This window comes from Erinaceus europaeus, chromosome 2 (assembly GCF_950295315.1).
Source record: "Erinaceus europaeus chromosome 2, mEriEur2.1, whole genome shotgun sequence".
In the NCBI taxonomy this organism is placed as follows: Eukaryota; Metazoa; Chordata; class Mammalia; order Eulipotyphla; family Erinaceidae; genus Erinaceus; species Erinaceus europaeus.
Window position 1 is genome coordinate 46,130,289 of NC_080163.1, and position 24,815 is coordinate 46,155,103.

At 39.4% G+C, this 24,815-nt stretch overlaps 1 non-coding gene across 1 annotated transcript; it reads left to right on the forward strand.

The window, feature by feature from the left end:
- The first annotated feature begins 22,998 nt into the window (after window positions 1–22,998).
- LOC132537089 (U1 spliceosomal RNA) lies at window positions 22,999–23,163 on the forward strand. Its single transcript, XR_009548579.1, has one exon. It is a non-coding gene; the product is annotated as a U1 spliceosomal RNA (small nuclear RNA).
- The last annotated feature ends 1,652 nt before the right edge of the window (window positions 23,164–24,815 follow it).

A 24,815-nucleotide genomic window follows, 5' to 3' on the forward strand; every position in this document is an offset into this window, starting at 1 on the left:
CTCAGCAAGCCTCTGTACTTTGTGTACTTCCTCTTGGCCTCCCACAGCAGGCAGCTCTACTTAAAGCCCCAGGGCGGGAGTGTGAGGCCAGGGACCCTTTGTCCCGACAAGTGTCTATCTTTCTCTTCCCCTCTCTGTCTTCCCCTCCTCTCTCCATTTCTCTCTGTCCTATCCAACCACGAACAACATCATCAACAACAATAATAACCACAACAAGGCTACAACAACAAAGGCAACAAAAGGGGGAAAAAATGGCCTCCAGGAGCAGCGGATTCATAGTGCAGGCACCAAGCCCCAGCAATAAGCCTGAAGGCAGAAAAAAAAAAAAGATATGGGGGCCCAAGTGGTAGCATAGTGGGTTAAACGTACCCACCTGCAGAAGCATCGATTCACAAGCAGGAAAGTAGGTCAGCAGGTGTCTATCTTTCTCTCTCCCTCTCTGTCTTCTCATCTCTCAATTTCTCTCTGTCCTGTCCAACAACAGCAGCAGCAATAACAATAACAAGGGCAACAAAAAATGGCCTCTAGGAGTAGTGGATTCATAGTGCAGGCACCGAGCCCCAGCAATAACCCTAGAGGTAAAAAATAAACAATAAAATAAAATAAAATAAAATAAAAAACAAGATACCCCCACGGTGAGCCAGCATCCCCCTGGCGAGGGACCCAGGCCTGAGAATCTCTAGATGGAGCTGGGAATGTCGCCAGATATCTAATTTTTGACAAGGAGGTCTAGATAAAATGGAGAAAGAAAAGTCTCTTCAAATTGTGTTGAGAAAACTGGGCTGAAACAGGCAAAAGAATGAAGCTAAACCACTACATTTCACACACACAAAAGTAACCTCCAAATGGATCAAGAGCATGAGTGTTAGACCAGAAACTACCAAAAGCTTAGAAGACAATATTGGCAGAACTCTCTTCCATCTAAGTTTTATAGGCATCTTCAATGACACAGTCCAATTGCAAGAAGATTAAAAAAAATTCACCAATGGGACTACATCAAATTGAAAAGCTTCTGCACAGCCAAGAAAACACCATCCAAAGAGACTCCTTATAGAATGGGAGAAGATCTTTACATGCCATACACCAAACAAAAATCTAATAACCAAAATATATAAAGAGCTCACCAACCTCAGCAACAACAACAAAAATGACCCTATACAGAAGTGGGGAGAGGATATGAACAAAACATTCACCAGAAAAGTGTTCCAGAAAGTCAACACACAAATGAAAAAATGCTCCAAGTAATTGATTATCAGATAAATGCAAATAAAGACAACAGTGAGATACCATTTCACTCCTGTGAGAATGTCACCTCAGAAAGGATAGTAACAAATGCTAGAGAAGTTGTCGGGAGGCAAAGGAACCCGCCTGCACTGCTGGTGAGAATGTAAATTAGTCTAACTCCTGTGGAGAGCAATCTGGAGGACTCTCAGAAGGCTAGAGATAGACCTAACCTATGACTCGACAATTCCTCACCTGGGGATATATCCTAAAGAACCAAACATACCCATAAAATAGATGTGTGTATACCTATGTTCATAGCAGCACAATTTGTAATAGCCAAAACCTGCAAGAGGCCAGGTGTCCAACAAGAAATGAGTGTCTAAAAAAGTTGTGGTATATACACAATGGAATACTACTCAGCTATTAAGAATGTAATTTGGGGATCGAGTGGTAGAGCAGTGGGTTAAGTGCATGTGGGTTAAGCACAAGGACTGGCATAAGGATCCCAGTTAGAGCCCCTGGCTCCCCACCTGCAGGGGAATCACTTCACACATGGTGAAGCAGGTCTGCCGATGTCTTTCTCTCCCCTTCTCTGTCTTCCCCTCCTCTCTACATTTCTTTCTATCCTATCCAACAACGATGACATCAACAACAACAATAAAAAAAGGGTAACAAAAAGGAAAATAAATAATAATAAAAAAAGAATGTAATTCACCTTCACCTCATCTTAGATAGAGTTTGAATGAATCATGTTAAGTGAGATAAGTGAGAAAGATAAGGATAATTATGGGATGACCTCACTCACAGACAGAAGTTGAGAAATAAGAACAGAAAAATGAAACACAAAGTTGAACTTGAACTGGACTTGGTGTAGTGTACTAAAACAAAGCACATGGGGGGGGTGGATTTTAGAGCCTGGTGCATGATGGTGGAGGATGATCTAGGCTGGGGTGAGAGCGTTTTGCAGAAAACTGAGAAACTTTACACATGTACCAACAACTGTATATACTAAACACCATCAATCTCCCCAATAAAAAAGAATTAATCACTAGTATGGTTAATTAAATTAGGTAGTTTAATTTCTTGATTAAACATACCTTAATCTTAATGCACAAAACTCACATAACTAGGGACCAGATGGTGGCATACCTGGTTGAGTGCGTGTTACAATGCACAAGGGTCCAGTTTCAAGAACGCAGATAAAAAAATTAAAAAATTAAATAAAACTTGCATAACTAAAAGCAAAAGTTCTCTCAATATAAAATTTTATATGATCTCAATAACCTCTACTTGCCACAAATTATAGATTTTACATAACCAACTTGACAAAAATATGAAAGGAATATATAACCAAATTCTCGGAAATGCCACTAATATGAACACTAATTAAATATGAACTAATATGAACCCCAGTAATTAAACACTTGATAAACCACAAAAGCATTCTTTTTTTATTTTTTATTATCTTTATTTATTTACTGGATAGAGACACTCAGAAATCAAGAGGGAAAGGGAAAATTTAGAAGGAGAGAGACCCTACAGCACTGCTCCACCACTAGCAAAGCTTTTTCCCTGCAGGTGGGGACTGGGGCCTCAAACCCAGGTACTTGTGCATTGTAACATGAGCACTCAACCATGTGCGCCACCATGCAGCCCCTCACAAAAGCATTCTCACTTACCACCAAAATTAACTTTCCCTAGAACTACTATTCAGAGAGAGAAATATAAGGGGAAATGTTGTCTTTCAAAATGTCCAAACTTGAATTCAATGAAATACTATGATTTCAATGTTGAAACACATACACATAAAGCCCAATGAACACTATTAAATACCTTTTATTCTACTGGGTACACAAATTAGAGTTACCTTTACTTCTGATAGGTAAGTTGATCTTTTGTAACTTTTTGGAAAAGCTCAGTCCTAAACATCAAACTTAATTAGAAATCACTGCTCCATTAGTAAGGAAGCAGAGAGCTCTTTGAATAAAGTGGACTCTCAAAGTCATATATCACCTCTTAAGGTATGTTTAAATTGTACTTTCATGGGGTTTGGTGGTAGTAGGACTCAGTGAGCACACACATTACTATGCACAAAGACTGGGGTTCTAACCCCTGCTCTCCACCTGTAAGGGGGGGGGGCTCAATATTGGTCTGTCTCTGTCTCTCTTTAGGTCTGTCTCTGTATAGGTCTGTCTTGATGAATACACCAGTCTGACAGTCATCCTCCCCACTCCCCTTCTATTTGATAGGAGAGAAATTGAGAGGAGTGGGAGATATAGAGGGAGAAAGAGACATCTGCAATACTTGCTTCAATGGTCCTGAAGCTTTGCCACCCTGCAGGTAGAAAGCAGGGGCTCGAACCTGGATCCTTGCACATGATGCGGGTGTATCTCTCTTTTTTGTCCATTTGTCTCTCTGTCCTTCTATCTATATCTCTATCTCTGTCCTTCTGCCTCTCCCACTCATAAAATACTAAAAATGAAATTTTAAAGCTATTTTGAATTTTAAAATGATATTTTTGCAAACATAAGAAAACCTCATAGGATGGGGGTAATAGCATAATATTTATGCAAAGAGACTCTTATGCCTGAGACTCTGAAGTCACAGGCTCAATAACCCCCCTCCCCATAAGCCAGAGCTAACTAGTGCTCTGGTAAAAAAAAAAAAAAAGAGAGAGAGAGAAAAGAAAAAAAAAAGAAAGAAGAAAGCCTCATAAAAGTTGAAAGAAATTTTCTTTTTTTTTTTAAATTGATTTTTTTAAAAAAATATTTTTTATCTTTATTTATTAGACAGAGACAGCCAGAAATCAAGACGGTAGAGGAGATAAAGAGCTTTCCCTTTGCAGATGGGGTCTGGGGCCTTGAACCTGGGTCCTTGCATATTGTAACATGTGCACTCAACCAGGTGTGCCACACCTGGCCCCTTCAAAGAAATTTTCGATAAACCTTTTGGAATGCCATGAAACAATGAGAAAACCATTCTTTCCCAGAACACTCAACAGTCACAATATAACAAATCTATTTATATTCAGTAAACCTTACAAAAGCTAAAAACCTCTGTATTTTGCTTTCAAATGAGATTGTATCTCAATCATGAATGAGATATAAAACTTTGAACTGATCTTCAGCTGAATACCTTCATTCTTCATATATATATATATATATATTACTGTGTTCTGTACACATGACTTTACACAAGAGAAAATAGAAACAACTGAGTAACCAAATAGACTAAACAGAGAAAATTCAGCAAACAAAAAGTCAATGTCTGCTTATAACTGCAGGTTTTTTGAAAATATACGTGAATTCTCTTCAGTTTTTTTACATTTAAACAGCCAATACAAGTATTATGATGAGATCAGGAGAAGCTAAATCTTCTTGGCCTAAAATGAATCCAGAGTTCACTTAGTTATCTTTAATTATGGAAGAGAATTGGGGTTTTATGCAAAAATCAGCTAAGGAAAAAATGTGATACTGCATTTTAAATAGGTGATTTTAACAATGTTACTTTATGTTAATCTAATTTTTATTTTAATCTTTTCCATTTTCAAGATAGTTAGGTGACTGACCACAGAAAGTTTTTTTGTATTTGAATCTTTCTAGAAAGACCATTTAAACACTTTACCATGTGTGTTGCACTTATTCATAAGCATTTAACCTTTAACTGCAGAGATTAAACATTTTCACTCTATTTTGCATTTAGCATTTGCAAAGTATGGATGAACTCCCATTAATATTGATTTATACTGTTCAAATGAAATTATTTCATTTTCTTAATTAAGACCACTTACATATAGACAGTACACACATACACACGTTTATAAAAATTGCTCTACTTTCTGAATTGCCTCCTGGTTCTGATTTGATTAAATGTGTAGGGGAGTTGGTTTGCTTTTTATCTTAATTCAACTTTTCTGTGTATGTAGTTAAATTCACTGGTCAGATACCTGATCCTTGTCTATGTCTAACATGGAATTGAAAATTTGGAAATGCCTCTGCCTTTTTTTTTTCTCCCTAGAATTTGAAAATTAATGAATAGTGGAGGGCGTTTGTTCTATATAGGCAAACTACATTATCCTATTATTACAACAGCAAAATCACAAATTGTATCAGCAGCTCAACAAATTCACCTTCTTGAAAATAATAATAAATCACTATCTGGACAATTTTTCCTGAATGCTCAAGCCTATCTGTTCAACCTAGTCAGATTCCTACTCCTCTCCCCAGCCTCTACTTCACCAATGAAAAGTATCAGTTTTTTTTTAACAGCAGCTGTTACTTTGCTGCTGGATGTCACACGAAACATACAGAATACTTTAACAACAACAACAACAACAACAGCAACAACAAAAAACCAGGAGTATTGCGTTTTTAGATGTAACTAGAACAACCAATTCACATTTATGGTTACAAATGTACATCTTAATCTTGGTTTACAAAAAGAAAGTAGCAGGATTTTCATTTTCACTTCAGTCAGAAAAGTGCCTCAATGTTTTACACAGACTACGAAGTGAAATTTCCAAAATGTAAACACTTAAAAATTATCTTTATCCACTTTAAGTTTAATACCTTCAAGCAGCTTTCCCCTTCTCCCCCCTTTTATAAAGTTCTTGAAAGTATTTTACTTCAGATGTAAAATGAAAAGCTTCCACACTGTTTATTGCAAGATACACAGTATTCACGAATACAATGATGGTCATTTTGTTAGCGAGCATAAATCAAACCACCATCCACTGTAAGGAAGCAAAGATGTTTATTGACGAATTGCAATCCGGGCCGAGATGGTGACTGGTGTTAGTCTACCAAGCTCGACCCCGAACAGGGCTCAAGCCACACAATTTATAGGAATTCAGACTACACTCAGGGAGGGGGAGCACATCACCTTATCAACCTACATCCAATAACAGGCTATAGCAAACACAAAATCCAGTCATTTCAAACTTAGCAAAAGCATGATCCATTCAAAGCAAAGCGCAGGCTATTTTCAAATATAGTAAGATCACACAACCAATAGAATTCAACCAGGCAGGGTCGCCACATCCTCCTGCCATCGGCTATGACCACCCATCCGGTAGACAGCACACCACAAAGTCTGTGCAAAGGTCCTGATAAGGCTTGTCCCCATGCAGGGTCCTTCGAACAACTTACAAGACAATGGGTGGCTTTCACTGAATAGGTCCTGATAAGGCTTGTCCCCAGGCAGGGTCCTTCGAACAATGGGTGGCCTTCACTGATTAGGTCCTGCTTATTCAAGGGGGAAGGGGCAAGGAATTTTCCACCTCATACTACAAGCAACTCATACTAAAAGCACTTAACAAACAACTGCATAAAAAGGGAATTTCAAGGCTACTGCCTTTTACACATTTGAGGAAATGGACACACCTCAATTTTCTCCTTCGTGCTTTTCTTTTATAAAGATACTGTTTACCAAAAAGAAACTTCAGCAGTACAGGAAAAACTATTTTCCCAATAAATTTACGAATCACCCCCCCTTTTTTAACAGCTATTATAGCTGTGGTTCCAGAGCAAGTTTTCACACCAGCAGGATAAAGACCACACAAAAACAGTCTCAGCGTCCTCATCCTAGATGTCTTCCAGACAGTGCAAAGATGTATTCTAGACTACAGTGAGAAAACACCAAAACAAAATTTTCACAAACCTCTTTCCCGCCTCTCCAACTTCTATCAATCCGATTTGCTAATCCAAAAAACTGCACCTCCCATTGCAGAAGGCAGGAGCCGGAAGTCGAACATAATCCAAAAGCAGTTTCTGTGGTTGCAATTTTTCTTCCTCTCCAGTGAAAAAAAAAATCAAAGCGGTTTTACACAGTTAAATTAAAAAATAATAGATAGGGAAAGCGTAAATTAAAAGCCAGCTGAGCTGGTAGGCAGCCTGTCAAGCAGCTGAGAAGATCACCGAATCTGCATCTGAAGAGCAAATAAACCGGAAGTAGTAGTAGTTGGGCTTCCTCCAGTACTAGCGCGAAGGTGGTCGCGCTGGCGGGGGGGGGGGGGGGGAGGGCGGGCGGAAGAGGAGGTGACGTAGGCGTAAACAACTATGGATTTAGTGAGTTCCTGTGGATAGAACTCGCTTTCTAGCTTCTGGACAGGAAATAGAAGTGGGAACTGACAGCCTCGGAAACTGTCAGCTACAACAGGTGTCTTGCTTATGCGAACGAGTTTGGCAGCTGGTGTCTTTTGACAGTAGTCGCAGAACAGTTTGGAGTAATGAATAAAGATCTTTATGAATGAAAACATATTTCTTGACTTTGGAAACTACTGAAAAGAACAGTATGTTAAAAAGGGAAGGGGCTTGGAGGAGATAAGGTTGTCCAGATCCAGCTGACAACATCTTTTTTTTAGAATTTGTGTAGAAATTTCACACTACTACTACTACCTTCTGGTTCCAGGTAGAATTCCCATACTGGGAAGTATGAACAAATTTAATCTTTTTTTAAAAAGTTATTATCTTTATTTATTGGATAGAGACAACCTGAAATCGAGAGGGAAGGGGGTGGTAGGAAGAGAGCGCTGCTTCACCACTCACAAAGATTTCCCCCCTTCAGGTGGGGACTGAGGGTTTGAACTTGGGTCTTTGCTCATTGTAACATGTGCGCTCAACCAGGTGCACCACCACCTGACCCGAACAAATTTAATACTTACTGAAGATCAGAAAGATCTTTATTTACATAATATAAATATGTTATATATATTAATGGCTGTTTTCCGTATACAGAGAAATTCACTATACTGCCCATACTGTTTCCTCTACATGAATGTCTGTTTTTACTCTTTTTCTACCTATCCTCGCCAATTGAACACTCTGACCAAATCAAAATCTATTATAAGATGTCATAAAGCCACTAGATGATTTCTGTGTTCATAGCATATGGTCATCATGCAGTCCTCCATACATTTGTGGAATTATTTGATTAGTGTTTTCCCTGTTCATCAGTCCTAGTTCTACAAGGCTAGAAAGGAATAACATTTGGTGTTGTTTACAGTTTGCTTTCTCCAGAGACCATCTCAGTTTCTGATACAGAGTAGAACCTATGTACAAGTCTGTTAAATATATGCATGTTGGTAAACACTGAAACCTATAGATTTAGAACAATCTAAATGGGATTGAAAAAATGAAATTGTGGTCAATCCACAAGCAGTGAAGCAGGTCTGCAGGTGTCTATCTTTTTCTCCCCCTCTCTGTCTTCCCCTCCTCTCTCCATTTCTCTCTGTCCTATCAATGATGACAACAATAATAACTACAAGAACAAGGAAAAACAACAAGGGCAACAAAAGGTAAAATAAATATTTAAAAATTTTTAAAAGAAAGAAAAAAAGAATTTGTGAACTAAGAGGAAGCAAAGTGATATTCTGTACTATTGGGTCCCAGTGAACAGGTTTCTCTGAACAGAAAAGTTTTCTTTTTCTAGGTCATAATCTAAGCCTGAGACTTAACTATGGATATAAATAAGAGGAATAAATATGAATAAAAGAGAGTCCCTGGGGAGATAGCAAGTGGCACACTCTTATCATGAACAAGAACTGGGATTGGAATCTCTGCTCCCCAACTGCAGGGGAGGGGCTTTGCAAGCAGTAAAGCAAGTCTGCAGGGTTAGTTTTTATTTTATTTTTTGTCTCTCCCTTTCTGTCTCCCCTACCCCTCTTAATTTCCCTCTGTCCTATAAAATAATATATAGAAAAAAGCAGGGGAAATGGCCATTAGGAGTGCTGGATTCATGGTGCTGGCACTGAGCCCCAACAATAACCATTATGAGGGGGAAAAAAAGAATCCCTGGTAGTGGTTCAGGTTCAATTCCTAGCACTATATAAAATGAGAGGCTGTAGGGCATTTTCTCAAGCACAAAACCAGAGTCTGTTCCTACAAAGGAGCAGCTGCAGATGGGAAACTTTACAAGCATTGAAGTAGTGTTGCAGTGTCTCTCTCCTCTCTCTCTCTCTCTCTCTCTCTCTCTCTCTATATATATATATATATATATATATATACATATACATATATATATATATATATCTGTCTTTCACCCTCTATCTAAAATGGCAGAGTGTTTTTCTCTTTTTCGTAAAAAAGGAAGAAGAAACATTTTTAAAAGGCTAAAGTAGAAATAACTAAGAATGGAACATAACTATAAGTCATTTATTAAGTACATGAATGACTAAATGAAGATAAAAGTATTACTAATACTTAAGACTTGGAAAAACTTTTAAATGTCCACTGATGAGTTAATGGATAATAAATATGTGAGACAGATATATATATGTATATATATATACATATACATAGTACAATATTAAGTCATAAAAAGAGAACATCATTTTAAGTGAAATAAGTCAGAAAAACAAATGTTACATATGGATTTATATATGGAATCCAGAAACACTAGACTCATAGAAAATAGAACAGTGGTTTCCAGGAACTAATGAAAATGAGTGGGAAAATATCTGGCATGCTAGTTCAAATGCTACAAAATTTTACCTATATGAAAAGTTCTGGGATCTGATTACAGCTTAGTGACTATAGTTAGCGTCTATTGTATGCTTGAAAGTTTCTATGAGAGCACAGCTTTAATGATGTTTCCATAATTATGTCAGGTAAAAATGTGTTAACTAGCCTTATTGTGGTAAACATCTCACAACCTACACATCTATCAAAATTGCACACTATGCATGTTAGTGGTGCACAATTTTATAAGTCAATTATATCTCTTTAAAGCTCAGAAGAAAGAACTTTAAAGCTGCAACTTTGCTATTAGAAAGGAGCTAAAGTTGAACTGTATATGGGGGAGGGAGGGGAGATAGCATAATGGCTATGCAAAGAGTCTCCCACACTTGTGGCTTCAAGGTGCCAGGTTCAATCCCTAGCACCACTATAAGTCAGAATTTAGCAATGTACTATAAAATAAATAAATATGTGTATATATGAGGAGATCATATCCCAACAAAAGGGAAGAGAACATTTAAAAAATTAAGTTAGTGATCCAGGAGGTGCTGCAGTGGATAAAGCATTAGATTCTCAACCATGGGGTCCTGAGTTCAGTCCCTGGCAGCACATGTGCCAGAGTGATGTCTAGTTCTTTCTCTCTCTCCTATCATTCTCATAAATAAATAAATAAATAAATAAATAAATAAAATCTTTTTAAAATGAAGTTAGGGGCAAGGCAGTGGCACACCTGGTTAAGTGCATACATTACAGTGCACAAGGATCCAGGTTCAAGCCCCTGGTCCCCAGCTGAAGGGGGAAAGCTTCATGAGTGGTGAAGCAGGTCTACAGGTGTCTCTCTACCTCTCTATGCCCCCTTATCCTCTCAATTTTTTGTCTCTACACAATAATAAATAAGTAAATAAATAATTTTTTTGCCTCCAGGGTTCTCACTGGTGCTCAAATCCACTGTTCCTAGAGTGTATTTTTTTCCATTTTATTGGATAGGACAGAGAGAAATTGAGAAAAGGGGGGGAAGGTAGAAAGGGGGAGAGAAAAACACCTGCAAACCTGCTTCACCGCTTGTGAAGTGACTCCCCTGCAAGTGGGGAGCTCAAATCAGGATCTTTGTGCAGGCTCTTGCACTCCGTACTATGTGGGCTTAACCCGGTGCGCTACTGTCTCACTGCCAATAAAAAAATTTTAAAGGAACCTATAAAGACCTGGGGGTGGTGCACCGGATCAAGCTCAAACCTTACTATTAGCAAGGACTGTGGTTCCAGCCACTATTCCCCACCAGTTGAAGAGATGCTTCACAAGCATCTCTATCCTTCTCTATCTCCCAATCCTCTCTCAATTTCTCTCTACCATACCCAACAAAAAATGGGGGGGGGGGACTTCTGGGAGACGTGGCCAGGATGTAACAGGAATCAGATCAGATCTCACCCTCAAAACAACAAATAAGTACAACTACAAATTTTAACATAATCCACCAACTACAGCTGAAACATCTGTAGCCTCAGGTCCATATTTCTCCTAGTCCTGGAACTTCTAGAACTATGCCCATACTTCTTGATATTTCTTCTCTCTGGATCCTTACCACCATACTACCTCTATTGACCACCCACCTTTCACACTCCAAGTGATAAGCGGAAGATGGCCAGAAGACTCTGAACACCAACTCCATCAGAAACCAAAGAGAGGAGGAAAGAGGGAGGGACATTTGGATGTAATAGTAGATGTATGTGTGAATGGAAAGGAAGTGAAGATGGGATCTATAAAAAAAATTGGGCCCACACTTATAGACATCTAATTTTTGATAAGAGGGCCAAAGTATTAAATGGATGAAGGAGGCTCTCTTCAATAAATGGTGCTGGAAAAACTGGGTTGAAACATGCAGAAGAATGAAACTGAACCACTTTATCGCACTGGAAACAAAAGTCAACTCTAAAAGGGTCAAGGACCTGGATGTTAGACTAGAAACTATCAAATAAAGGAAAACACTGAGGAACACTTTCCCACCTAAACCTCAGGGACAACTTTTATGATACAAACCCAATTGCAGAGAAGACTAAAACAAAAATAAATCGATGGGACTACATCAAATTGAAAAGTTTCCGCACAGCAAAAGAAACCATCACCCAAATAAAGAGACCCCTCACAGAATGGGAGACGATCTCTACATGCCACACATCTGACAAGAGGCTAATAACCAAAATATATGAAGAGCTCACCAAACTTAGCAACAAAAAATAAATGACCCCATCCAAAAATGGATAGAGGATCTGAACATAATATTCACTATAGAAGGGATCCAAAAAGCTAACAAACATATAAAAAACTGCTCCACGTCACTGATTGTCAGAGAAATGCAAAGAAAGACAACATTGAGATACCACCTCACCTCTGTGAGAATGTCATACATCAAAAATGACAGCAGCAACAAATGCTGGAGAGGTTGTAGGGACAAAGGAACCCTCCTACACTGCTGGTGATGATGTAAGTTGGTCCAGCCTCTGTGGAGAGCAGTCTGGAAAACTCTCACAAGGTTATAAATAGACCTCCCATATGAACCAGTAATTTCTCTCCTAAGGATAGATCCTAAGGACTCCATAGCACTCAATCAAAAAGATATGTGTACACTCATGTTCATAGCAGCACAATTTGAAATAGCTGAAACCTGTATGCAAACCAGGTGTCCAACAACACATGAATGGCTGAGAAAGTTGTGGTATATTTACACCATGAAATACTGTGCAGCTACTAAGAACAATAAACCCAACTTCTCTAACCCATCATGGAGGGAGCTAGAAGGAATTATGTTAAATGAGCTAAATCAGAAAGACAAAGATGAATATGGGATGATTCCACTGATAAACAGAAGTTGAAAAAGAAGAACAGAAATGGAAACTCAAAGCAGAATCTGACCAAGTTTAAAGTAGGGCACCAAAATAAAAATCTGTGGGTGGGGGATGAGAGTAGATGCTCAGCTTCACTGGGGGTGGAAGGGTGGGAGGGGAATGGGAAACAGACTTTTGGTAGTGGGAATGGTGTTAATATACAATCCTATTGACTTATAGTCTCAAAAATCACTATTCAGTTTATAAGATGGGGAAAATGGATCGAATGTCTCAAACTTTTTGTTGCATAGACAATAACTCTGAGTATTCCTTCAATCTAAGCACTTAAGACTTCCAATTAGTAATCAGATTGAATTTTAACAGTGATGTCAAATTGTTAATACATTTCTAATAATGATTGTTCTTTGAAATATTAAATATCCTAAAAGCTTATACCAGGGAGAACAAAAGCAACTGGTGGTGTTCCTTTATAAGATACAGCTATAAGTAAATATTACAAAATGGCGAGGTCTTGTATGCTATAGCAAATCCTAACAATGGGATTTTCAAAGTTAACCCAATTGCCAAATGATTTGGTTATACCTATAAGTATCTATTGCTTTCTTAAACCCTAAGACAGCAGGAACCTTCCCCTTTCTCTATAAAGCCCATATTTCTCCTAGTCCTGAAACCTCTAGGGTGAGGTTCACTTTCTTGCATGCTTCTCCCAGTTCATACCAACTGATAACTGCACCTGCTGATCCCAACCTAATCAATGCAACCAGTACCACCTCAGTATTCTTCAGTTTGGACTGCATCCAGAGATACCAGGCATGGAATGTGAACCCACCAGCTTCATTACTCTGGTGAGACCTTTCCTCACTCATAGGACTCCTTAAATTCATTTTTGGGTGGTACACTTCTTAACAAAGCTCAAAACCTAGATATAGACCAGGGTCCATGAGATAGGGCATAAGTACATAAGAAGTTGGAATATGCTCCAGAAGTTGGAGGAAAGCATATACCTTAAAGCAAAAGTGCACAGTAGTTTTCAGTGAGTCAATAAATGTAGCAAGCAGAAAGACCTAAAAAGACACCTTAAATTTCCTAATGAAATCGTTTCTACTTATGCCTAGATACCTTTCTCACCTACTTCCTATTACACTTCCCTCAGTCACTCCAAAGCTAACCTTGTCAGACAAAATAAGGACTACAAAAGCTGAATAAGGGCAGTGGACTGGCATACTTTAATGATGACTCCTTTTTAAAAATTTTTTTTCCCTTTTGTTGCCCTTGTTGTTTATCATCGTTGTTATTATTATTGTTATTGCTGTTGTTGTTATTGGATAGGACAGAGGAAAATCAAGAGAGGATAGGAAGACAGAGAGGGAGAGAGAAAGACAGACACCTGCAGACCTGCTTCACCGCCTGTGAAACAACCCCCCCTACGGGTGGGGAGCCGGGGGCTCCAACTGGGATCTTGATGCCGGTCCTTGCGCTTTGTGCCATTAAATGATGACTCTTTATTTTTTTTAAATATATATATATTTATTTATATTTATTTTTCCCTTTTTGTTGCCCTTGTTGTTTTTTTTAATCGTTGTAGTTATTATTGTAGTTATTATTGATGCCATTGTTGTTGGATAGGACAGAGAGAAATGGAAAGAGGAGGGAAAGACAGAGAGGGAGAGAGAAAGAGAGACACCTGTAGACCTGCTTCACAGGTGAAGCAACTCCCCTGCAGGTGGGAAGCCAGGGGCTCGAACTGGGATTGCACTTTGCGCCACTTGCACTTAACCCACTGCGCTACTGCCCGACTCCCAAATGATGACTCTTTAGTCACTACCAGGACACCTCATCACCTGGATGTTCTGGAATTCCCACACAGACATGATGGGCCTAAAAAAATACCTCTTTTTTTTTTTTTTTCCTCCAGAGTTATTGCTGCGGCTTGGTGCCTGCACTACGAATCCACGGCTCCTGGAGTCCACTTGTTTTTTTTTTCCTTTTTGTTGCCCTTGTTGTTTATCATTGTTGTTATTATTGTTGTTGTCATTGTTGCCCTTGTTGTTTATCATTGTTGTTATTATTGTTGTTGTCATTGATGTCTTATTGTTGGATAGGACAGAGAGAAATCAAGAGAGGACAGGAAGACATAGAGGGGGAGAGAAAGATAGACACCTGCAGACCTGTTTCACCGCCTGTGAAGCAACTCCCCTGCAGGTGGGGAGCCCTCAGCTAGAACCTTGCACTTTGCTCCATGTGCATTTAACCCACTGTGGTACCGCCCCTGCAGGGCCTAGACCTCTTAACAGATCCCTTTCAACACTGTCACTGGTCATTTCCACCAGGAACAACATAATGGATCTCCCTGTGGGCCCCTATAGGACCTGGCCCTCAATGTGAATCAACAATGGTAGGGAATGTTCCGTTCTCTGAAGAGAGGTTGGAGAGCATACTCTAGCTATCAACCGAAGATAATGGGTCTTGAAATTGGCACAGTCTGGAATGTTCCTAGTGATGATCATGGAATGTGAGCTCAGACCTACAGAGATACAGAGGTTACATAAGCCCCTGTGCTGACTATGGGCCCCAGATCAGATCGATGGGGTTTACAGTTAACAATACTTATATACTTTTCCCATATTTGGGAGCTACTCTTTTCCCTGATCTAGCTTTCTGGTCCTTTTTCCAACCATAACACCATCCCCCCAGACAATAGCTTAGGTCACCTGCATATTAGATGTCAAGCACAGGCAAAAACTAGTTGGGTCATGGGCCCCTTGGAATATACCTAAGATAGACCTACTAGCTATTTCCAAAATGAAGACCCCAAATCTCCACCTGCAATATTCTTGCCTTTAGGTTCATGATTAGTCAGCAATATATTCAGCTTTATATCTTAACTCTTTTTCAGCCATCAGGTTTCAGATGCTCCCATAATGCCAACCAGACTTCCCAGGGCAGATGACCTGACCCCACCATGTGTCTTGGAGCCCCACCTCCCCAGATCTCAGTCCCCCTCGGTAAAGACAGAGCAACAGTCCTAGGAGTATGGATCAACTTGCCAATGCCCAGTGGGGAAGCAATTACAAAAGCCAGACTTTCCACTTTCTGCAACCCTTAATGACCCTGGGTCCATGCTCCCAGAGGGTTAAAGAACAGGAAGAGTTTGGAAGAATTGTCATCAGAAATGCAGAAACAACAAATGAGTCTCTGAAAGAAAGCACTATCTCCAGGTAATTAGAGGGCTGAAAGCTGAAATAGCTGAGCTAAGAACACAACTAGCTGAACAAACTAATACAGTATCAGAACAGGTAACAAAATAGCTGAGCTACAGAAAACAACAAACGGGAGAGAGAATAGAATAAATGAGACAGAAAACAGAAGTAGCAAAATTGAGGACGAATTAGAGAAAACTAAGAAAGAAGTAAGAGATCTCAAAAAGAGACTATGAGATACTGAAAACAACAAGAGACAAGTGGGATGACTTCAAAAGAAATAATATATACATTATAGGCCTACCAGAGGAAGAAAGAGAGGGAGGGGAAGAAAGCACTCTTCAGGACATAATAGATGAGGACTTACCTAGTGTAGACAACATAAAAGACATAAAGGTTCAAAAAGCCCAGAGGGTCTCAAACAGAATTAACTCAGACTTAAAGACACTGAGACACATCATATTTAGAATGAATAGGAATAAAGATAAAGAAAGGATCCTGAAGGCTGCAAGAGAAAAAACAAAGAGTCACCTACAGAGGAAAACCCATAAGATAAGCAGCAAACTTCTCAACACAAACACTATAGGACAGAAGAGAATGGAAAGATATCTATCGAGTGCTCAATGAGAAAGGCTTTCATCCAAGAATACTGTATCCTGTTAGACTGTCATTGAGACTAGATGGAGGCATAAAAATCCTCTCAACAAGCTTCACAGGCAGTGAAGCAGGTCTGTAGGTGTCTATCTTTCTCTCCTCCTCTCTGTCTTCCCCTCCTCTCTCTCCATTTCTCTCTGTCCTATCTAACAACAATGACATCAATAACAACAACAACAATAAAAAATAACAAGGGCAACAAAAGGGAAAATAAATAAGTAGAAAAACATTTTTTAAAAATAATAGAGGACTTAAACATCCCACTCTCTCAACTTGACAGGTCATCCAGGTAGAAAATTAACAAAGAAACAAAGGAGCTAAATGAAGAGATAGATAAACTAGAACTATTGGACATTTTCAGAGTAAAAATGGTGATTTCACTTGGATGGAGCTTGAAGAAATCATGTTAAGTGAAATAAGTCAGAAACAGAAGGATGAATATGGGATTACCTCATTCACAGGCAGAAGTTGAAAAACAAGATCAGAAGAGAAAATACTAAGCAGAACTTCTACTGGAGTTGGTGTATTGCACCAAAATAAAAGACTCTGGGGTGGGTGGCTGGGGTTGAGGTCCTGTAAAAGGATGGTAGAGGACTTAGTGGGGGTTGTATTGTGTGGAAAAATGAGAAATGTTATGCATGTACAGACTATTGTATTTACTGTTGACTGTAAAACATTAATCTCCCAATATAAATAAATAAATAAGATTTTTAAAAAGCTGAATAAGGGAAAGAGATTGGCATTCTTTAATGATGACTTTTTAGTCATTACCAGGCCATCCTGTCATCTGGGGCCCTATCCACGGAACTCTGAAGTTCCCACTAAGACATGACTAGCTTAGACCTTTAACAGATCCTTCTAGCCACTGTCACTGGTCATCTCCAACAAGAACAAAATAATGGACCCCTCTGTGGGCCCCTATAGGACCTTGCTCTCAATGTGGATGAATAACGGTAGAGAATGTTCCATTCTCCAAAGGGAGGTTGGACAACATACTCTACTTACTACCCGAGGAAGATAGGTCCTGAAATTAGTGAAGCCTGGAATGTTCCTAGCCATGACCACAGAATATGAGCTTAGACCTACAGGGACACAGAGGTTACATAGGCTCTTGTGCTGAATATGGGCCCCAGATAAAATTGGTGGGGTTTATAATTAACAATATTTATATATTTTCCCATATTTGGGAGCTACTTTCTTCTCTGATCCAGCTTTCTAGTCCTTTTTCCAACTATGACACCATCTCCCCAGACAATAACCTGGGTCCACTACATATTAGATGTCAGGCTCAGGCAAAAACTAGTGAAGTCATGGACCCTCTGGAATATACCTGAAATAGACCTACTAACTTTTTCCAAAATGGAGACCCCATACTTCATATGCAATATTCTTGCCTTTAGGTTCATGATTAGTTAACAATTTGTTCTGCTTTATATCTTAACTCTTTTCAGCTACCAGAGCTCCCTTTTCTACTATTTTTTAAAAAATTTATTTTCCCTTTTGTTGCCCTTGTTGTTTATCATGGTCGTTATTGTTGTCACTGCTGTCATTGTTGATAGGACAGAGAGAAATAGAGAGAGGAGGGGAAGACAGAGAGAAGGAGAGAAAGATAGACACCTGCAGACCTGCTTCACTGCCTGTGAAGCGACTCCCCGGCAGGTGGGGAGATGGGGCTCAAACCGGGATCCTTAAGCCGGTCCTTGTGCTTCGTGCCACCTGAGCTTAACCCACTGTGCCACCACCTGGCTCCCCCTTTTCTACTCTTTCTTATACTTGATAGTAGAGAAATTGAGGGGCAAGATAGAAATAGAGATAGACATCTGCAAACCTGTTTTACCAGGCATGAATTTTCCACCATGCAAATGGGGACCAGGGGATTGAATCAGGTAACTTATGCACTCAACCAGGTGTGCAACTGCCTGGCCCCAATACCACTGTACTCTAAGGTCTTGTGCCAATTTTTGCAGGAGACTGATCATACAAACCTAAGGAGAGAAATGGTGGAAAAACTATTGTGAGACAAACCTCATAGAAGAACACTGTGAATCAGCTTTAGAGACAAATCCTCTGTGACACGTGCTATTCAGCTATTCAGAAGTAGATCTCCATGGACGTGCTGAGACACACAAGCTCTCTGAGGTTATGTGCAGAAGATGCCATCCCTACTTGCTTGTGACCTCCCAAACTATTAGAGAGTGAGAGAATGTCTCAGTCCAATAAGACAAATAATTACATAATTAGGTGAAAGATCCAAATTCATGGGGAAGTTTGCCAAAAATTGCTGCATAAATATGTCCCAATAAATGTGTTCAGCATTCTGTTCCAGGCCATGACCTGAATGGTTCTAAGGTTCCTTGCCTCTGAGTGTTTTCATTTACCTCCCTCTTGTCGGACCTTTGCAGGAGCTGGACTCTCCTACCATGGAGCCAGACTCCTGCAAATTTTACAAATGAAGTAACTGAGCCTTGGATAATTTAAGTATATTATTATTACGTAGCAATAATTATACAGTAATAAAATTATGTGAAAGGGCAAATAAGACTAAGAAAGTGTAAAGATGCAAGAGCAACAAAATTGAGGAACTCCAATGTAAAGGGTAGATAAATATACTTATAGGGACTGAAAAGAATGCATAAAGAGAAAAACATTCCTAAAATATATGCTGATACATTTTTTAGAGTGTTTCAAGAAGGAGGTAACATAAAACTGTTTAATATTTGAAATTCATATGAGGGCTGAAAAATAGTTCACTTGTATAGTGTACCTGCTTTGCAATGCAAACAAACCAGGTTTAAACCCAGGCTCCACCACATTGGAGGTGCAATGGCTTTTGCTACCACCTCCCATCTACCTGGAAAAGTCAGCTCAGAATGGTGAAACCCCTGTGACTACAACAAAAAGTTCAAATGAGTCAAAGAATAAAAGCTACTCATTGATGGGAGTCAGTCGGTAGCAGCAGGTTAAGCGCATGTGGCACAAAGCCTAAGGACTGGCATAAGGATCCCAGTTCAAGCCCCTGGCTCCCCACCCACAGGGGAGTCACTTCATAGGTGGTGAAGCAGGTCTGCAGGTGTTTATCTTTCTCTCCCCCTCTTTGTTTTCCCCTCCTCTTTCCATATCTCTCTGCCCTATCCAACAACAACTACACCAATAATAACTACAACAATAAAGACAACAAAAGGGAATAAATAAATAATAAAAATAAATATAAATTTTTTTTAAAAAAAAAAGCTGTTCGCTGGATTTGACAACATGAAAATGAATTGATGACATGGACAAGAACATTTTTGGGTTTTCTTGGGACTTTACACCAAAGAAATCAAAAGAGAATTTAAAAACTACTTAGAGAACAAGAATGAAGAGACCAACTATCTGACATTGTGGGACACAGAAAAGCAGACCTAAAAGGAAATTTTATAGCAATACAGGTCTACATTAACAAACAGCAAAGACCTTAAACAAGCTATCTAACTGAAAAAACTCAAAAAGGAGCAGCAAAGAGACCTAAAAGTCAAGAGGAGGAAAGAAGTAGTCTAAATCAGAGAAAAAAAAAATGAAATAGAAACTGGAAAGAAGGGGCCGGTGGTGGCACACCTGGTTGAGTGCACACATTACAATGCTTAAGGACCCAGGTTCAAATCCCCCACCCCCACCTACAGAGGGAAAACTTCATATGTGGTGAAGCAGTGCTGCAGGTGTCTCTCTGTCTCTCTCCCTCTCTATATTCCCCTTCCCTCTAGATTCTTGGCTGTCTCTATCCAATAAAAAAGACAATAAAAAGTAAGTTAAAAGAAAGAAACTGGGGGGTCGGGCAGTGGCGCAGCGGGTTAAGTGCACATGGTGTGAAGCGCAAGGACTAGCTTAAGAAGCGCAGGTGGCGCAAAGCACAAGGACCGGCATAAGGATCCCGGTTCGAACCCGGCTCCCCACCTGCAGGGGAGTCACTTCACAGGCGGTGAAGCAGGTCTGCAGGTGTCTATCTTTCTCTCCTCCTCTCTGTCTTCCCCTCATTTCTCCATTTCTCTCTGTCCTATCCAACAACGACAACAACAATAATAACTACAACAATAAAACAACAAGGGCAACAAAAGGGAATAAAAAAAAAAAAAAGAATCCCGGTTCCAGCGCTTGGCTCCCCTCTGCGGGGGAAGCAGATCTGCAGTTGTCTATCTTTCTCTCCCCCTCTCTATCTTCCCCTCCTCTCTCCATTTCTCTCTGTCCTATCCAACAACAATGGCATCAACAACAACAATAATAACCACAACAATGATTAAAAAACAACAAGGGGAAAAAATAGCCTCCAGGAGCCGTGGATTCAGGCACCAAGCCCCAGCAATAACCCTGGAAGAAAAAAAAAGAAAGAAAGAAACTGGAAAGATAGGGGCCTGGGGAGATAGCAGAATGGCTATGCAAAAGGACATTAATACCTGAGGCACCAAAGGTCACAGGTTCAATCCTCAGTACCACTAGTAGCCAGAACTGAGCAATGTTTTGGTAAATAAATAAATAAATAAATAAATAAAAAGAAAAAAGAAAGATTTTTTTTTTTTTTTACCAGAATACTGCTCTGGCTTGTGGTGGTGTGGAAGATTGAACCTGGGACTTTGGAGTCTCAGGCATAAGTCTCTTTGCATAATCATTATGCTATCTTCCATGCCCAGATGATTCAAAAAATTAATGAAACCAAGAGTTGGGTTCTGGGGACACAACATAATGGTTATGCAAAAAGATTCTCATGCCCAAGGCTTTGAGGTCCCAGATTCAATCCCCAGCCCCACCATAAGCCAAAGCTGAACAAGTACTCTGTTCCTCTTTCTCTCTTCCTCCCACCACCCTCCTACATTAAATAACATAAATTAAAAAACAGATAAGCCAATGGCTAGGATTATAAAAAATAAAAGAGAGAGACATATTTATAGAGAGACAATGAAAGCTTTGATAAAAGCAGTCAAGAATGAGAGAGGTGAAATAACAACTGAAGATGGGGTTATACAAAAGATTATATGAGGACATTACAAACACTTCTATGCAAATAAACTAGACAACCTAGATGAAATGAATGCATTTTTAAAATCATACAACCTACCAAGCTGCCTAGTCACTATTATAGAAATTAAATAAGTAATAAAAAAAAATCTCCACAAGAACCAAATTCCAGATGGTGTTAACGTATGAATTCTATAAGAATTTCAAGGAAGAACTAACACCAATTCTCTCCAAACTGTTCCAGTAAGTTGAAGAGGAGTAACCACTCTCAAATACATTCTACAAGACTAAAGTCACACTAATCCCTAAAGCAAAAAAGGAGTCAGACAAAAAAAAGAAAACTATAGACCTTTATCCTTGATTACTATTGATGCAAGGACTATCAACAAAATCTAGGCAAATTTAAATCAACAACATATCAAGAGAATAATTCACTAAGACTAAGTGGGATTCACTCCTGAGAAATAGTGATAATTCAACATCCGTAAATCAATCAATGTTCTTCTTCTAGCGTTTGCCCTTCTTCCGTAGCCAGTCAACAGCGTCAGGTTGAAAGCTGTCAGGAGCTGCTTGTTGCTGGCTTTGAAAGTGACTGGGATCCATGTGGATTCAGTCGGCTAGGAAGGATCGTCAGTTTCCCCAATGAATGGGTACTCAGGGGATGCACCACGCGAAGGTCGATCCAATGCATCCCAATCAATCAATGTAATCACTATATCAACGAAATATATAATAAAATCACATGGTCATATCTATCACTGCAAAAAATGTATTTAACAAAATCCAACCTTCATTTATGATAAAGACCCTTCAGTAACTAGTAATAGAAGGACAAGTCCTCAGCATAATAAAATCCATATGTAATAAAACCACAGCTAACATCATCCTCCATGGAGAATAACTGAAATCCTTCTTTCCCCTTAAAATCTAGAACTAAGGATGTCCACTATCACCATTATTACTCAACAAAGTCCTGGAGGTCCTTGCTTTTATAATCAGGCAGTAGAGTGGTATCAAAGTATTTACATATTGGAAAGGAAAGAATCAAACTATCACTGTACTGATGATGCGATAGTATAGCTAGAGAATCCCAAAGAGTCCAGTAAAGAATTACTAGAAACAATAAATTTAGTAATGTAGCAGGATACAAAATTAACACCCACAAATCTGTGGCATTTCTATATATAAATGATGAGTTATAGAAAGGGGGAAATGCAGCGGGTTAAGCTCAGGTGGCACAGGGGGGTCGCTTCACAGGTGGTGAAGTAGGTCTGCAGGTGTCTTTCTCTCCCCCTCTCTGTCTTCCCCTTCTCTCTCCATTTCTCTCTGTCCTATCCAACAATGATGACACAAATAACAACAACCACAATAACTACAACAATAAAACAACAAGGGCAACAAAAGGGAATAAATAAATATTAAAAAAGAAAAATATATTAAAAAATAAAAAAGAAAGAGGTAAATGAAGAATTTAATACCATTTACAATCAAACAAAAATAATAATAAAATACTTGGGAGTGAATCTCACAAAAGAGGTGAAAGAAAACTGAAAACTATAAGACACTGTTAAGAGAATTAGAAAATGACACCAAGAAATAGAAGAGCATTCCTTGTTCTTAGATTGGAAGAGTAAACATTGTATACTTAACCTGGCAGGGGAGATATCATGATCACAAAGGTGGCTTTCCCAGGGCAAGTCTTATCCATTGCACTCCAGATGTGCTGACCCCTGCGATTTCCCCAAATGTGGGAAACTCGACTGCATAATTTGTGGTAGTGGGGGACTGCATTCGTGCTCTTCCCTGAAAAAAAGAAAAAAGAAAGAAAAAGAGTAAATACTGTTAAAATGACCATCTTGTCAAGAGCAATCTACAGTTTTTTTTTCCTCTTTCTACCAGAGCATTGCTCAGCTCTGGTTTTTGGTGGGGTGGGGGGTTGAACCTGGGACTTTGGAGCCTCAGGCATGAGTCTCTTTGCATAACCATTATGCTATCTACCCCACCCACAATCTATAGTTTTAATGCAACACCTATCAAGATACCAATGACATTTTTCAACAAAACTGAATAACTTGTCCAAATATAGGATCTTAACATCAAAGATATAAAAGGGTTTAAAGTCCATGGGGATGTGAAATGAAAACAAGAGTATGTAAATGGAACTATATCAAACTAAAAAGTTTCTACACACCGAAAGCAAACTACACAAGGATAGCCAGGCAACCCAGTAATTGGGAGAAGATATTTACATATCACATATCAAACAAGCTGTTGATATCAATTATCTATAAACAACTGGTACAGCTCAGCAAAAAGAAAAATAACTCAAATTAAAAAGTGGGGAAAGGGGAGTCGGACGGTAGCGCAACGAGTTAAGTGCACGTGGTACAAAGTGGTGGAAGAACTGCCATAAGGATCTCGGTCCGAGCCCCCAGCTCCTCACCTGCAGTGGAGTCGCTTCACAGGCGGTGAAGCATCTTTCTCTCCCCTTCTGTCTTCTCTTCCTCTCTATATTGAAATGGAGAGAGGAGGGGAAGACAGAGAGGGGGAGAGGAAGACAGACACCTGCACACCTGTTTCACTGGCTGTGAAGCGACTCCCTTGCAAGTGGGGAGCCAGGGGCTCCAACGGGGGTCCTTAGGCTGGTCCTTGTGCTTCATGCCACTGAGCTATTGCCCACTCCCTGACTGAGTCATTTTAATACATAGGCTGAGTCTTTTCTATGTTGACTCTTTTAAAAGCTTAGACCAGGGAAAACAGAAACAACTGGTGGCACAGCTATATACAAATAATGTCAAAGGACATAAATTATGGTGATGTTGTGTATGATACAGCAAATCCTAACAAAGGGATATTTCAAAGTTAACCCAATCGCCAAATAATGTGATTATAGTGATAACTATCTATTGTCTTCTTAAACCCGAAGATAGCAGGATCTTCCCACTTCCTCTTTAGAGCCTATATTTCCCCCAGTCCTGGAATCTCTAGTGTGGGGCTCTCTTTCCTGCATGCTTCTCTCAATTCATACCAAATGATGTTCCATCCACCGATCCCAACCTAATCAATGAAACGAGTACCACCTCAGCATGCTTCACTTCAGACTGTGTCCAGAGAGACATCAGGCATGGAATGTCAACCTTTCACCCTCATTACTCTTTCCTCTCACAGTATTCTCTAATTCCATTCTAGGAGGTTCACTTCCTAACAAAGTCCCAAAATCTACATATAGACTAGGTCCCGTAAGATAGAGCATATATTCACATGTATCCATAAATTAGGGCAAAATATATACCTGAAAGCAAAAATACACAATAGTTTGTAGTGAGTCAGTATAAAGTTCATTGTTGTTTTCGACGGGCTGGCTTCACGGGTGGGTAACAGACGACCAGGGACTCATGGTTGAGCTGTACGCAGTATCTCTTTATTCATGCAGGACGCAGCGCAATCTATACCAAGCT